This window comes from Osmerus mordax, chromosome 2 (genome assembly GCF_038355195.1).
Source record: "Osmerus mordax isolate fOsmMor3 chromosome 2, fOsmMor3.pri, whole genome shotgun sequence".
NCBI lineage: Eukaryota > Metazoa > Chordata > Actinopteri > Osmeriformes > Osmeridae > Osmerus > Osmerus mordax.
In genome coordinates, this window is record NC_090051.1 from 21,865,689 (window position 1) to 21,881,681 (window position 15,993).

A 15,993-nucleotide genomic window follows, 5' to 3' on the forward strand; every position below is an offset into this window, starting at 1 on the left:
TATGTGATCTATGTAGGCCTATGTGATCTATGCACTTCTGTTACAGCTCATGCTGTGAAGGGAACGTGCTCTAAGTAGCCTCAAACAACGTAACCCGTCTTTCCCTCGTCTCTAAAAACACTGCAGATTTACATTTAGTCATTTAGCAGATGCTCTTATCCAGAGCAAATTACAGTAAGTACAGGGACATTCCCCCCGATGCAAGTAGGGTGAAGTGCCTGGCCCAAGGACACGACGTCATTGACATGGCCGGGAATCAAACTGGCAACCTTCAGATTACTAGCCCGATTCCCTAACCGCTCAGCCACCTGACTCCCTCCTTGATTTAAACTCAAGACTGACTCTGTTCTCTCCATCTCCACTCTTCATCTCCTCTCTCTCTGTCTCTTTCTTCCGTTCCGTTTGAATAAACAAGTCCTCCTGCACTCCTGGAGGGTCAGAGGTCTGGTTGTTGATTTAAGACAATGCAGATGCTCCTAGTTGAAGCATGTGCTAATGCTAATTGCAGGCCTGGTGGATCGGAGGGGCTGGGGAGAAGGGACAAGCCTGACAGGTGATGCCTGAGATGCACACGTCTGCTGGGGAAGCGAGGAGGGGATGGAAGCCACGTCCCCAGGACCCCCCACCCACCCTCATCCACGCCACCCGCCCGCTACCAGGGCCTGACAGGCATCCTGCAAGAGAAGGTGCCAGTGGTAATTGCAGGTGAAGGTAATTGCAGGCAGCGGTGTGATTGCTCTTGGCCCCGGGTTAAAGCCTATGCGTGCCCCTCTGCAGTGGCAGGTGGGGGAGGGGTGGGGGAGGGGTGGGGGAGGGGTGGGGGAGGGGTGGGGGAGGGGTGTCAGGGGGACGGGTGACAGGTGACGACAGACACGAGGAGCTCCAAGGTGTGGGGATGGTTGGTGTGTGTGTGTGTGTGTGTACTTGTGTGTAGGGGGATAGTTAGTGTGTGTGCGTGTACTTGTGTGTGTGGGGTGGTTGGTGTGTGTGGGTGTACTTGTGTGTAGGGGGATAGTTAGTGTGTGTGTGTGTGTACTTGTGTGTGTGGGGGTGGTTGGTGTGTGTGTGTGTCTGTGCACTTCCCAAATGTCTTGCATTCCTTCAGTTCCACTCTGAACACCTGAAAGCTGTTCCAACCCGTGATGGATGGAACTAACTCCAGACACTTAACTGCCTACTAGCTGTGTGTCCACGGACACATCAGTGCTGGAACAGCCCCTTGCACAGGTGGCTTTGGCAAAAGCTAACTGCCAATAATTACCAACTGCTTTAGGGTGCCTGTGTGTGTGTGTGTGTGTGTGTGTATGTATGTGTGTGTGTGTGAGAGAGTTATAGAGAGACCGAGAGAGAGAGAGAGAAAACGTGTATGTGGGAGGAGGTTCGGGCACACTAGTCTCATGACAAGCTTTTGTCTTTGTCACTCCTTAATTGGCACATTGAGTTACCAATCTGTTCCTCATCAGCATGTCACCTCGGTAAAACAGGAAGACACACTGGAGAGGGGTTTAAGCACGCGAGCTTCGGTGAGGCAGTCGTTACATTTTCTCACCTGCTCAGTCAGGCGCCGATCTACAGATGTGCTTTCGCAAAGACACCGAAGTCACCCTGAATCACAAGTTCTCACAAGGCTTAGCTTCTGGTGTGGCACGATCTACAGACGTGATCTACAGACGTGATCTACAGACGTGATCTACAGACATGAACTACAAACGTGAACTACAGATGTGATCTACAGACGTGATCTGCAGACGTGAGGGTTAGCATGGCCTTGCAGACGCTCTTCACCTGTGTCAGGTTTTGTGAGTCACCTGCCTATTGATCCTCAGACCTCATTTTATGACTTGTTACTTAGTGGGGGTTTGAAGCTCCGATAAACAAACAAACAACAAATTGAAAGGTGGTACTGACCTGTAGTCTCCCCCAGCTCCTCTCTCCCCCAGCCCCTCTCTCCCCCAGCCCCTCTCTCCCCCAGCTCCTCTCTCCCCCAGCCCCTCTCTCCCCCAGCCCCTCTCTCCCCCGGCTCCTCTCTCCCCCAGCCCCTCTCTCCCCCAGCCCCTCTCTCCCCCAGCTCCTCTCTCCCCCAGCCCCTCTCTCCCCCAGCCCCTCTCTTCCCCAGCTCCTCTCTCCCCCAGCCCCTCTATCCCCCAGCTCCTCTCTCCCCCAGCCCCTCTCTCCCCCAGCCCCAGCTCCTCTCTCCCCCAGCCCCTCTCTCCCCCAGCTCCTCTCTCCCCCAGCTCCTCTCTCCCCCAGCTCCTCTCTCCCCCAGCTCCTCTCTCCCCCAGCTCCTCTCTCCCCCAGCCCCTCTCTCCCCCAGCTCCTCTCTCCCCCAGCCCCTCTCTCCCCCAGCCCCTCTCTCCCCCAGCCCCTCTCTCCCCCAGCTCCTCTCTCCCCCAGCCCCTCTCTCCCCCAGCCCCTCTCTCCCCCAGCCCCTCTCTCCCCCAGCTCCTCTCTTCCCCAGCTCCTCTCTCCCCCAGCCCCTCTCTCCCCCAGCTCCTCTCTCCCCCAGCCCCTCTCTCCCCCAGCTCCTCTCTCTGAGCACCACAGGGGGGCATGCAGCTCTGTGACTCCTGCGGCTACATGGCTTAAAAAACTTTAAAAGTACGGAGAGAGAGAGAGAGAGAGAGAGAGAGAGAGAGAGAGAGAGAGAGAGAGAGAGAGAGAGAGAGAGAGAGAGAGAAAGTTCCAGAGAAAGAAAGTTCTAGAGGGAGAGAGAGAAAGAGAGAGAGAGAGAGAGAGAGAGAGAGAGAGAGAGTTCTAGAAAGAGAGAGGGAGGGAGACGGTTGCCATGGAAACCGCAAGAGGGCTGGTTCCTCGGCTTCGGGGCAAGTGGCACAGGAGATAAAGACGAAGAAGTTTAGTCGGGCAAGCAAATCCCCAAAGGCCGGGGTCCCCTCCCCCTGTCCGTACCTGCCCCTCTGCAGGCCGGGGTCAACTGTACCTGCCCCTCTGCAGGCCTCACAGCTGAACCTCAAAGGTGCTAATCAACAGGATTCCTATAAAGCCAGCGAAGCAGTTCCAAGGGGCGGCCATAACACTGTGACAGCTCAAGATGTACTGGACTTTCAGAAGACCTGCCCTCTTGTTAGAACACCGGCCTTTTTTCAAAAACCTCCTTTACTTAGCGAAGCCTCACGCAGACAATAGAGTGCGCACCGGGAGGTTATTTTTCCTTTTCTGCTGTGTCAGTTAGTTTCTCTCTCTCAGCTCTCCCAACTCTTATTTGTCTCTCCTCTTGTTCCAACATAAGAGAAACAGGGGTAATTAACGGGAATATGTTGTTCTCTGCTTGCCTAATTGCTTTAGCCCTCCCCAGAGAGAATGACGCAGTGTGACCCAGCAGGCTCCCTCTAGCCGCTACGTTACCAGCAGACTGAGGTGTTTAGGATAAATATTGCCTTATATAACCTATATGTTGACTTTGGCGGTGAGGAGAGGAGTGAGAGAGACAAAGTGAAGCTGCTTGCCTAAAAGCCGTCTCCTCCACCTCCTCCATAGGGGTTTCTCTATAGGAGGGAGGAGGAGAGGAGATGGATGGCATCCGCCCACGCATACTAGAGGTCTGCTGGTGAAGTGAAGGGATGACACAATGAGGTGTGTGTGTGTGTGTGTGTGTTTGTGTGTGTGTGTGTGTGTGTGAGAGAGACAACAGGGTCAAGGGGGCAAGTGACACTTTGAGGCCAGTCGTGGAGCAGGTCAGGTTGAGCCTATAGCATCATCCTGCAACCCCCCCTCCCTCCTCCCCTCGCCCTGCCCTGCCCCCCCCTCCCCTCCCCCTCCACACACACAAACACCCATACACACACCCTTGAACTGTGAGAAGTGAAGGAGACATAGCACCGGCGTAATGACTTCCTCAAAGGGCGCCTTGCCTCCAGCCCCCACGGTCCGACACTGCCTCATTAATTTCTCCCATTCCTCAGAGTTGAGGTTACACAATGCCTAGCGCCTGCCGAAAAGGGGGGTGGGGGCAGGGGGGAGAATTTTTCTTCTTTACCCATTCCCTCCATCTCTCCCTCTCTCTCTCTCATTCCCTCCTTCTCTCTCTTGCATTCCCTCCATCTCTCCCTCTCTCTCTCTCATTCCCTCCTTCTCTCTCTTGCATTCCCTCCATCTCTCCCTCTCTCTCTCATTCCCTCCTTCTCTCTCTTGCATTCCCTCCTTCTCTCTCTCCCTCACTCTCTCTCTCATTCCCTCCTTCTCTCTCTCTCCCTCTTTTTCTCTCTCATTCCCTTGTTGCTTTTGAAACTTAGTACGCCGCTGTTTTGTTTTTTTCTTCATTCCTTTTTATTTATTTTATTTTTCTTCTTCTGTTCCTCTTGTTGTGAGTTAGAGCTTGGAAAGGGCAGAGCAATTAATGGAAACACAAATGGCGTCCAACTTCCCTACCGTTTGGCGGATAAAACAAAGGGGAGGATGGGGAGGGGTAAAAAGAGGGATGTTTCCTAAAGACTAGCTGGGTGGCGCTGGTGGGCGGCAGGGTGGATGGGGAACAGCAACAACAACTAGGACCAGTCACGCGGCTCAGCCAATTACAGAACAGCAGTGACAAGCCAGAGGCGAAGATGGAGCCAGGGAGAGCAGTAATAATAAATCACACACAGACCAGTCCTCTCTCAAGGTGAGCCGGCCGTGTTTAGACCAACTTACAAAGTCAGGAATTGCGTTCAGGAGAACATGGGAATACAGGCCCAGGAGTAGGACTTATGAAAGATAAGATTGGATAAAATTCCAACGGGTGAGAGTTTATCAACCACTGAAAAATGAGATGAGATGTCTTTGTGACGACGGAGTCGGGCGAGTGTAAACTGCGTGAAAAGCAGCATGAGCTTTGTAACATGCCCGTAAATTGATTGAAAAGTCTGATTGTACAATAACAAGGTTGTCTCTGGGGTGTCCTGGTGGCTCAAAGGTTAAGTGCATGTACTACATAGGCTAAAGCCTCACCACAGAGACCTGGGTTTGATTCCAGCCGGGGCAATTTCCTGCATGTCCTCCCCCCTCTCTCTCTCCCCCCCTCTCTCTCTCTCCCCCCTCCCCTCTCTTTTTCTCTCCCCCTCTCTTTTTCTCCCTCCTGTACATTTCCTATCGCTCTACACTGTCTCTATCCCAATAAAGCAGAAATCCCCTAAAAATATATCTTAAAAAAACATGTTGGGTTCCTATATTGGAGTTATGAACCCCTTCATGTCCCCCTGTTTTCCACATTTAGAAAGCAGTCATATACAGGTTATTAACCAGTGTTGACCAGACGCCTTTGTGAATATGTATGATATACAAGATAAACACATATTTGTGAAATTGCGGTTAGCTAGATTGGGGGGAAATGCATTTTCCTTGTGCTAATTATCTAAACTGCAGGAGTTTCGCATGAAATGACACTATGATTTATGAGCTGTTGAGGTATATGAACAGTGTTTGTATAGCTGGCGGGTGTGTGTTTGTGTGTGTGTGTGAGGGAAAGAGAACGGAAAAGAGAGAGAGAGAGAGATAGAGAGAGAGCAGTGTCTTATGTCTGTGTGTGAAAGTGCATATCTTATGTATGAGTGTTTTACATGTTTATTTGTGTGTCTACCAGTCTTGGCTTCGTACTCCATTGTGTGTGTGTGTGCCATTGTATGCATGTGCACATGCTGGTGTGTGTGTGTCTGCCTACTTGGTTGTGTGCATGGCCGTACGCGCTCATGTGTGTCTCTATGTGAGGCTACATCTGTGTGTGTTTGTGTTAAGCACCAGGTTGTGTATTTTGTGTGTGTGCGTGCGTGCGTGCATGTGACGCATGTGCACTTGTACTGCGCCGCCTGCATTCTTGTCTCTGACGGGGAGAGAGATGCGCTGTGTTCCTGTGGAAGCTCTCATTACTGCCAGCCGTACAGAAACAATGGCCAGGTTCTAGAACATCGGGCAGGTTCTAGAACATCGCGCCCCCAAGCTCTGGCTTCCACCAGCGATCCAGGGATCCACAGAAATAAATCACTCAGACTCGGCTGGGTTAGAGGAAACTCAGCAACTAGGCTGCTGTATTCAGCCGTATTCAACACAAAAAAGCTTACATTACAACTCCCATTCTAGTTCATTAGCAGCGAAACTCATTTTCCCAGGGACCCACAGGATGAGTGGAGGCCATTCTCCAGACGTCTCAGGTTCCTCTAAACGACGGCCTTATTCTCATTAGGCCCGGGGAACTCATTGATGCTAATCGCACAATTGGTCCCTTACCTTAAAATGAGGCTTGGCACAGATGAACAGATTAAGGCAATCTATTGTATTTTTTATTTTTTATCATTACACTCAAGATTCTACTCTGTGTCCTAGTTCCAAAAAGTGCACATATGATTATATTTTAATGTGGCGCTGTAGACGAGAACTGAAGGTCTAAAAGAGGTCCTATCTAATCCTTTAACATTATTGAATCTATTTTATTCATTAGGTCTGGTCTGCTATAATCTCATAAAATGAAACATCTCCCTGCATGATATCAGTTGAATTCCTTGCATTTGGAAGGCTCTCCCATGGACGTGATCAAACTTGCGGTTCAGACGTTTCCGAGCAAAGAACGAGATAGGGAACAACGAAAAAGAGAAAGAAAGAACTGACAGTAAGGGGTGGGCAAAAAAAAAAAAGTGTGAGAAAATTATCATTAGTGTTAATCTGATACCATTGCCTAGCAACAGACGATGGAATGCAATAATGAAGTAATGGGCTCTATTTTGATCTTTATCATCTCTCCATCCCCCATGCATGGAGTGAGGAGAGGAGGGGAGGGGGTGGGGGTTAGGGTTGGGGAGGTTAGGGTTCAATCAGGTGAATCTCAATTCAAGGGGTGCACAAAGCTTCCCTTAAGGTTTTTGGCATGAAAGCTCCAGTTTCCTAGCCTGGTCCTAACCGGACTCTTGTACATTTCATTTGTACAGAGAGTCTGGGCTCGCTCCATTGACAAGCGTTAACTTCCTTGAAGGCGGGTACTCTGTTGAACTATTGGATCTGCCCAGAGCCAGTCTGATCTGCCATAACCAATCGCTAGCGTTCGCCTTAGCCAACTCCTTCACCTCTAACGGAGCAAGCTGGAAAATCAAACTTTTCCCGAACCCCGTGGGGAGGAGGGCCACAACATCATGGCCACAAACAAAACTCAGCAAGGATTGTTCTTGCTCCGGCTTTAACTTCTGGATATTTGGCAGCATTGCCACAACGGACCGAATGGCTTCGCTCGCATCTTTCTCTGCCGCCATCACTGAACTACACGACATCAACGCCATCGTTCTCAGCCACTCTGTTTGTTCGCTGATTGGACCGGTATAAATGTGGCTGAAAAAAACCCATCTAATATACCGAAAGCCCAGACTGAGTACTGAAAGAAAATTAAAATTTAGTGGAGGAACGTAGCAGGGCAGAGCCAGGCTACCAGTCTCCATGGTTAACTGGAGAAAAAAATATATTATTTTACTTGTACTTTTTGCTTTACTTTAATTTAGGAAGGTGGGGGATGGAGGGAGGGGAGGAGTGGGAGTGTGGGTAGGAAATTAGTTATGAAAGGTACCATAGGATAGAGTGAAGTACCAAAAAAAAGAAAGATTTGAAGCAGAAGGAAGTAGACAATTGGGTGGGGGGGGGGGGGGAGAGGGAGGAGAGGGAAGGAGTACTAGTCACCTGAAATAATGCATGTCATGAGGTCTGGGCGTGCGGGAGGGCAGAGCGAGGCGCAGCGGTGAGACAGCGCTGCCGTCCTCAGATCTCATTTTAAAGCGGGAATCCAGATACTCACGCGCTGATTTTTACTCCACAGCCCACATTATCACATCAAAAGCATTTTTATGGACTCTGAACATTTTGTTCACCTGACAAAGTACTGCCATATTTTGATTCGGAAAGCCTGATGTCAGCAGTCATGAATGTGTGTGTGTGTGTGTGTGTGTGTAAGAGACAAAATATGCAACATGAATTTGAAAGTATAAAAATCCCCTGCCTGCTGCGGTAAATGACGTTGACACGGCTTTCTAACGTGTAATCCACACCGGTTTATTAGAAAAACACGTACGGATATGGATTATCATTTCTTAATTTTAGCTCAATAGACGTCTGATTTCCATAATTTGCCTTGCACGTTAGACAGAGTATTAGCCTACATAAATTAACATGCACTATCCCATTTCCATAGAGATTGAATTAGGGAGCATGTGTGCTTGTTTAAGAGCCATTAAAGCACTTAGAGGAACAAAACAGATTGGCTGACTCGCTCCATGAGTCCATACACTCAAGAACAGCTTTGAAGGACCCAACGTGCACCAGTATGCTGGGATACAATTTTGTAGTGGCTATTTAGAATAGTGTCTTTTACCTTTGCGTTCAGATGAAGTAGCTATGCGGAGGTTTATATAAAAATGCTGATTTCTCATTTTTGTTTATTTATCTCGACCAGCCCCCGCATTCTGTCTCTGTATATGTACACACCTGCAATTAAAACGACCGATGCCCATGAGCCTTTTAATCTCCGACCAAACATGCTGATGTATCATAACGCTCGAAATTTAATCACAGATGAAGAATCTCGTTCATTAATACGGCGAGGCGGTAGCACGATGTGTCGATTAGGTCAGGTAGAACAGGGAAACCATTAGCTGGCTGTTTGGTCAGTGACTTCACTTGGCCAGTCAAACGGAAAGATAAATGCAAATATCCACCACATGCGTCTCCGATTGATTAAACAACTCTCAGCGATCTTTAATGTAAGCCAGGTGAAGAGACAAACAGCCTCTATCAGTTTAGCTCCTTACACCAACGGCGCCAAATGATTTAACCTGCTTTAGGCCAATCCGAAATTCTGGGACTGCAACAGACGATACTTTGATTAGCCTACTAAATATTAAACAGCAACAGAAAAGTGCCGATTGCTATTTATTGTACGGTGATGCCGTTTTAAATGTTGCAATGGTAGTAATCCTTTAAAATGTGTTAAACCTGTCTTGCTGTCGGCATTTATTCCTCGGGAGTTTCCAACGAGAAGTGGGACAGTGGTGCGTTCACAGGGCAGACAAACATTGTGTTGCGTGTTGCACACTAGCAGAGGAGGGGAGCGTAGCAGTCAGTATTGTGCGTGGCCCTGACATAGCCTAGTTCATACCCAACACATTACAACTCTTTTGATGCATAATGTTGTAATGAATGCATATTGATGAGGTTAGCCCGTAGTAAAACTGCATTGATTCCCTATCTGACAATGTGTATGATTGGAATTGTTAGCATGGAATAGGCCTATAAAGTAAAAAGATCAATAATTCTGTCTCTGACCAAATAGAAAGATAATTAGCATACTTTGCTCTTTTTTTATCAGTTTAATGGTCATGGCAGTTTTTTTTGCCTACAGTGCACAATAGATTTATAACAGTAGCCTATTGGGAGATAGAGCATAACCTGTTTACTGGAAGACTATCACATCTCATCAAGCAACCGGCATATTGTGCTCCTGTAAATTAACATATCTTTAAAGTACCAGTTATCATCGATTCACTATAGCTGAACACTTCACACTCGTTTGTGTTTGATTAGGCCTATAGAATGGGTATTTCTTCTTTCTCGTGAGCGGAATAATACATGTCATTATGTGGCAGTCGAGCAACACACAACACAAGCATGTTCGTCTCTCAACGTGCAGCATGGTGTCTTGAGGCAGTGTAGCATTTCTATGTGGAGGCAACAGGGAGAAGGGGCGAGGGAGGGGGGGGGCGCATTACTAATCTGCGTAGTTCTTTATTCTCTCTCAAATCCCGGTGGGTAAAGCACCTCTCGAGCAAATGACAGTCCATCAAAACAGTCCCCCGTTTTCTCGAAACGTGGAAAAGTATTAATTCTCACACTGCCGGCTCCCAGCATTGTCACCCCATATGTATGAGGGCTTTCATATCCTCTGAGATCGGCCCATCAGTCGTGTTCATTATACTTCCTTGCACACCGGGCCTGATTATAAGCTTTAATAACCAGCAATTACCGGAACGGTGCTTTTGTGCTGCCCACGTGCAGAACAGAGAGACCTGATTGCTCTCATCAAAGACCCAGCCTCACTGCAAATATTCACCCCAGCCAACATCCTAGTCCTGGCGACGTTGGCAAACCCGCAGCGGTGGAAGACTACAGTGGTAGTTATCTCATTGGTATATATCTGATGGGGTTTTCACTCTTTTGATCAAATCATATGAGAGGCAGTTTTTTATTTTGAGTGTCTGGTTTCGGATTGTGTGATGTTGAACATCACCCGAAAGCTGAATAGCCCCAAGTCTAGACATTTGGGTTGACGGTGTTTAACTGAAACCACATTTTGAATGCCTTGAGCAACTTTTCCGATGCCAATATGGTTTTGAAGTTCAGTTGGATTTACCAAACATTAGATTTTCTACACGATAGTTTTGTTGTGTAAGTTCTACACTTAACATTACTTATTAAATTCAGGGTGATTATTTGTTTCAAATTGTTCACTGTATCTGCAAAGTTAGCCTCTGTAATTAAAATTGCCAAGCATTCACTCTTAATTACGCTGGATAAGAGCGTCTGCTAAATGACTAAATGTAAATTAGAAAGTAAACTGTAAAAATAAAATACATATATTAACATGACTTTCCTTAGAGAATTAGTTATCTTCTCTTTAAAATGTTATGAACAAAATAAACGTTTTTTCAACATAACATGACTGCCAATGGCAAGTGGCTGTAAACAGCACGTGCAGATCATTCTTGCGAGGCTACAGTTGGATTATGGCTATGGTTTTAAAGTAATCATGTAGGACGTCATGATGAATAGGCCTTAACATACAACAATCAAACAAAAACTAGAATGTTTTTTTATTGCACATAACACGGAAATAGGGAACCAACCATTCCTTGCAGGCATGCCTCAAAATAATAACACGTTTTAAATAAAGTGTCAAAACCAAACCTTGTTCATGCAATATGCTAGCCTACATATGATGGAAAACAAATTACATTTTAATATAGTGTAAACATACACACTCGCTGAATGTCAAGAGACAGCCTTTGAAATTCTTCATTTACAGTAGCCTAATTGAAAGGTTATACTGGTGTTTGTTCATGAAGTGTAAAAGCAATCTGTACTTTTGAGAGGTTAACAATTTAACAAGGTATGGGACAGCTATAAATAACCCCTATTAGGCTTGGCAAGCAACATACAATATAACATGTTGTCATGGCAGTGACAGGTCAACCTAGCTTGGTGTGGAAATTCTCATGGAACAACAAGAACTCATTAAAGTGTGAGGATCTTTCTTTAGAAATATGAATGCCTCAGTCAGATGCTTCCTCTTTGAACAAAGAAAGTTGTCCCTTATTGAGTTTTTAATCTCTTGAGCAATCATTCCAACTTTCACAGCAACTTCTTCCAATTCAATAAACCTTTATGTGTAACTGATGTTTGCAGAACTGAGATGTAGTACTGAGGCGTTCTCAAATGTTTTTGTCAGTCTTATTATCATCAATGGACAGACTCCATCCTTGGCTATAAGGAATTGCTTGAGTGTATATAGCAGTTCCACATACCTGTAATCATGGTGAATCATTCATCATTATCTTTCTGGTTGACAATGCTTTGTCTTAGAGACAGTACTGTGGTTTTCCATGATTCTGAGTGAAGCTTTTGTGTCAGAGAGACAGAGACAAGTGACTGCTGTCTCTTGTATTTCTCTCTAGCAGATCTCTTTGAGGATTGCTTCTCTTTTTCCACTCCCATGGGGCCACACAAGACAATTTCCTCAAGTAGCCAAACGTCGCGACACCTATGTCCCGCTGTACTCGGCAGTCATAAAACATTCAGTGTGCCAGACAGCACACGGGGATTGTACCTGCTTGTTTCCTTGCCGACAAACACCACAAAAAGTGTGCAAGCAGCCCAGTATCACATCAATCTTTCATAAACCCGGGTGTCAGCGTTTTCACTGCCGATTCTGTTTTTCCGCTTCTTGACAACCTGAGCTCGTAGCCTCTGTGGCAATGAGGGGACAGGCGACGATGAGGTATGAGAGAGAAAGCAGGCGATATCTACCCTCTCTTTATTGCCAATTCAGGTTAGCACAATAGAAGGAGTTAGCTGAATTGTTTCACATGCCTAAATCGCTTCTGACAACTATCTACCTGAACGGGAGCCCGGTCATTTCCAGACACACACTCTGACAATCACAATAGCAGGACAGAAAGAAGTATACACAAATCACAATGAAAGGCATTTATTGTTTTTTGTCAGAGGCCTCATTTTCGCTGCAAGCCCTGTGGTCACCTGCTTGGTAGTAAACATGACAGAAAAAATGAATTGACCAATGAAAGGCAGAGGAACAGGTGCGTTTTGGCAACACCGTTCAGAACCTCAATACATCCTCACAGGGTTCTAGGTTTCGGGGTGGAAGAAAAACTGTTCCATTGTGGAAAAACTTTCTATCCACAGTGACTAGAGATGTTCACCCCTTGCTGACCCTTGCCCAGTAACTAGTGATGTGCAAAATTTGCATGTTGTTGTTGGTCTTTTCAGTGGAAGCTAGTGTTTAAAGATTATATTTGACTGTGCAAAAGCATACTCACCAACTGTCACATTACACCCCCACCATTATACAGAGCACACAACACACATGTGGACCAAATCAAACCCCACTGAGTTATGAATGGTTCATTGGAGGATTGATATTTTCAGAAATGTCAGGATGGACGTTGTAGGCATTGGGAGACAGTTCAGTCTTAGCAAAGTTGATGCATGTCTGCATTGCAATTGGCCAAGACAAATGGTCTAAAGCACAAACTACTTTCTAAAACTAGATTAAGTTTAAATTGATGGTCCAGTAATGAAATGAAGACCTTCTTATATGTCTGATTAAATGTCACACCAAGGTTAGATTCTGATAGTGCTATTTCAATTATATTTGCTTTTTACATTGGAAATAGACACTGCGTGGGGTCTGCAAACAGCAATACCTATTTCAATCCGAACATTTTGTTCAGGCATATGAGCGCCTTAAAGTATAACTTCAATACATAGGCTACGTTATTTTGGTATTTCTCAATGGGTAATTGTAGCATGACAGCTCAGCTATGTTTTATTGATTTCTTCACAAGAGTCTACGCACTCAACGTCCTCTCTTTCTGCTTGGGATGATGACAGACTGGTCCGGTCAGATATGCCGGAATGCGGCATGGACGGCGCAAGGGGAGTAACACACAGGATGTGTCCAACCATCGGCAGCTGAGGTTTATAATCTCACTCCGGGGATTTGTTACAGCTTTGCGGCTCTGCCGGGCCAAGGCTCCGCCAAGGACTGCCAACCTGTTTGCTCTCCCGCTGTAACCAATCATAATTCGGCCGGAGGAAAAAAAAAATAATATCAAACGCTCGATGGGCCTAATGTGTGAGGGCCAGATAGCGAACATCTCACTCCTGACGTATTAAGAAAGCAGGAAGCTGTTCTTTGCCCTCTCGGTTTTCAGATAACACCGGATAACATTTTAATCTTTGTAAAGGTTAATTAAATGACAGAGAAAGAGGGAGACGGTGTCAAGGATGGCTCTATTGCAGAGCTCTTCAAGCTTAGACCGGGAGAGAATAAATGTCACCTCGCGCGAGCACCTCTCTGCCTATTCCTCGACATTTCACATACTCATTAATGAGAAACACTTGTTCTTGATCTTCCTGTAAAACAAACATCAAAAGTTTAACTCTGTCCCTCGGAAGTGTGGCTTAGGTTTTATGCATGCGTGCTATTCCTATCTAATTCAATAGGCATATACAGTCTGACTAGACCTTCGTTTATGGAAAGGACTTGTTTGGTCGGATAAGCTTAGCAATCGTGCTATGTTTTCCCATAGAAGCCTTAGGCTACTAAGCTAATTCCAGCTGGGTTGGGTTCCCCCGCTGATGTATAGGCTATATTGATCCATAGGCCACAGACGACAACAATGTCAAACGCTGTACACACTGATTTACCTTCCACAATGTGGACACAAAGTTGACACAATACACGGCGAGGAGCTAATATAGTGAGTCAGGTGGCTGAGCAGTTAAGGAATCGGGCTAGTAATCAGAAGGTTGCTGGTTCGACCCCGGCTCTGCCAAATGACGTTGTGTCCTTGGGCAAGGCACTTCACCCTACTTGCCTCGGGGGAATGTCCCTGTACTTACTGTAAGTCGGATAAGAGCGTCTGCTAAATGACTAAATGTAAATGTAATATCAAGGCAATCGTTTTGTCTCAAGCTAGAAATCTAAGCTCAGGGTCTTGAGATAAAAACTAAAAAGTTAAATATTCATGTATCTTTGTCTCACGTGGTGAGAGGTTAAAGGTCTGTTCTTGTTTCAGTTCATTAAATACCCTACCTGAAGTACATTTGTGAGGTCCTGGTGATACAAGGACAACTGCAGTGACAGCTGAACATGTCTGATTTCATAAGGATCAAACCGAGATGGAGATGCATATTAATGAACAATTTTGCTTAATTACAGAGAATACAGTAACCTGTCAAATGGGGATTAATCAGTTTGGATTGTGAACAGATTAAAGACGCTAACAAACAGCGATTTTGGAGGCGAGGCGACTACGGCGTGTTCTCCTGAGAGACGAGCTACGCCTCCGCAATTAATCATACGTAAACAATAGCAGAACAATTTGTGAAAATGGAGGAGTTACTAACACGCCGTGACAACTTGAAGTGCATCACGAGAGACTGTCTGAATTGTTCCAGGTCACTGCGAAAGACAAACAGCGGATGGAGATTATAAAGATGATAGAATTAAAAAGAGATATTGGTCAAGTTTAATGCAAGTTTTAACTAACCCATGCAGTAGGCTATAACGAGTCCTGGAGGAAACTTTGACAGGCAATTACCCATATTCTGATATAATCAGAATTGTAATCTAGTTAACTTGAGTTTTACTCAAATGTAATACGCATATTTTTTACTTCTTTCTACATCCAAAAGTTAAGCAACTTACTCCATTTGAAAATGAAAGTAGCTATGTAAGAGACAGGATTCTGACAGTTAACATCGGCACTTATCTGACACTGCATACAAGATGAGCCTTTGGATGAATCACCCTTATCAAACACTTTGCTGTTCAAAACAACAGTTTGAAGCAAGTTAACCGCCGGGAATGAATCAACTCTCGTTTCTCAAAGATGATCGCTTTTATAAATAGATTTTTTTTGTCAAACATCCCATTTTGTTCTCTTCCTCTCAATTGCATTCTGACACCTTTGTGAAAAGTGAGAGATCTCTTAATTATCACTTCCTTTCCAGTGTTACAATTAACACACCAAACGATATGCCACACGTCAATTGATATATCTGACACTTTGCTGATGAAGCACAGTTTCTGAAAAGCAGTTCTGCACATCAACAGGTTGAAGGGGTATCAAATTAAAATCAAGACTTGAGCCTTTGTCATTCACAAAATCTCTCCGCAAACGGAGGATTATCATTTTTCATCATTATTCGCTTCACCCTCCTGTTATTTCAGCTACTGCAATTATCCATCAAGCACAGAGTGTTGCTGCAAATCAAAGCCCTTGGTTTTATTGGCCTCCGTTGCCTAGGTTATACTGCCGCCTGCTTCATTTTGCTCTTACGGATATTATGCCTTTTTCCTCATGTCTCTTGTTACATCCTGTCCGCTGCACTAAAACAACACACATCACTGGTGCTTTGGTGAATTACAAAACCCTTTTTTAGATTATCTACCAAGGTAGCACCCTCTCCCCTCCCCCCTCCCCTCACCTCTCAACCCCTCCCAACCCCTCTCAACCCCTCCCAACCCCTCTCAACCCCTCCCCTCACCTCTCAACCCCTCCCAACCCCTCTCAACCCCTCCCAACCCCTCCCAACCTCTCTCAACCCCTCTCAACCCCTCTCAACCCCTCCCCTCACCTCTCAACCCCTCCCAACCTCTCTCAACCCATCCCCTCACCTCTCAACCCCTCCCCTCACCTCTCAACCCCTCCCAAACTCTCTCAACCCCTC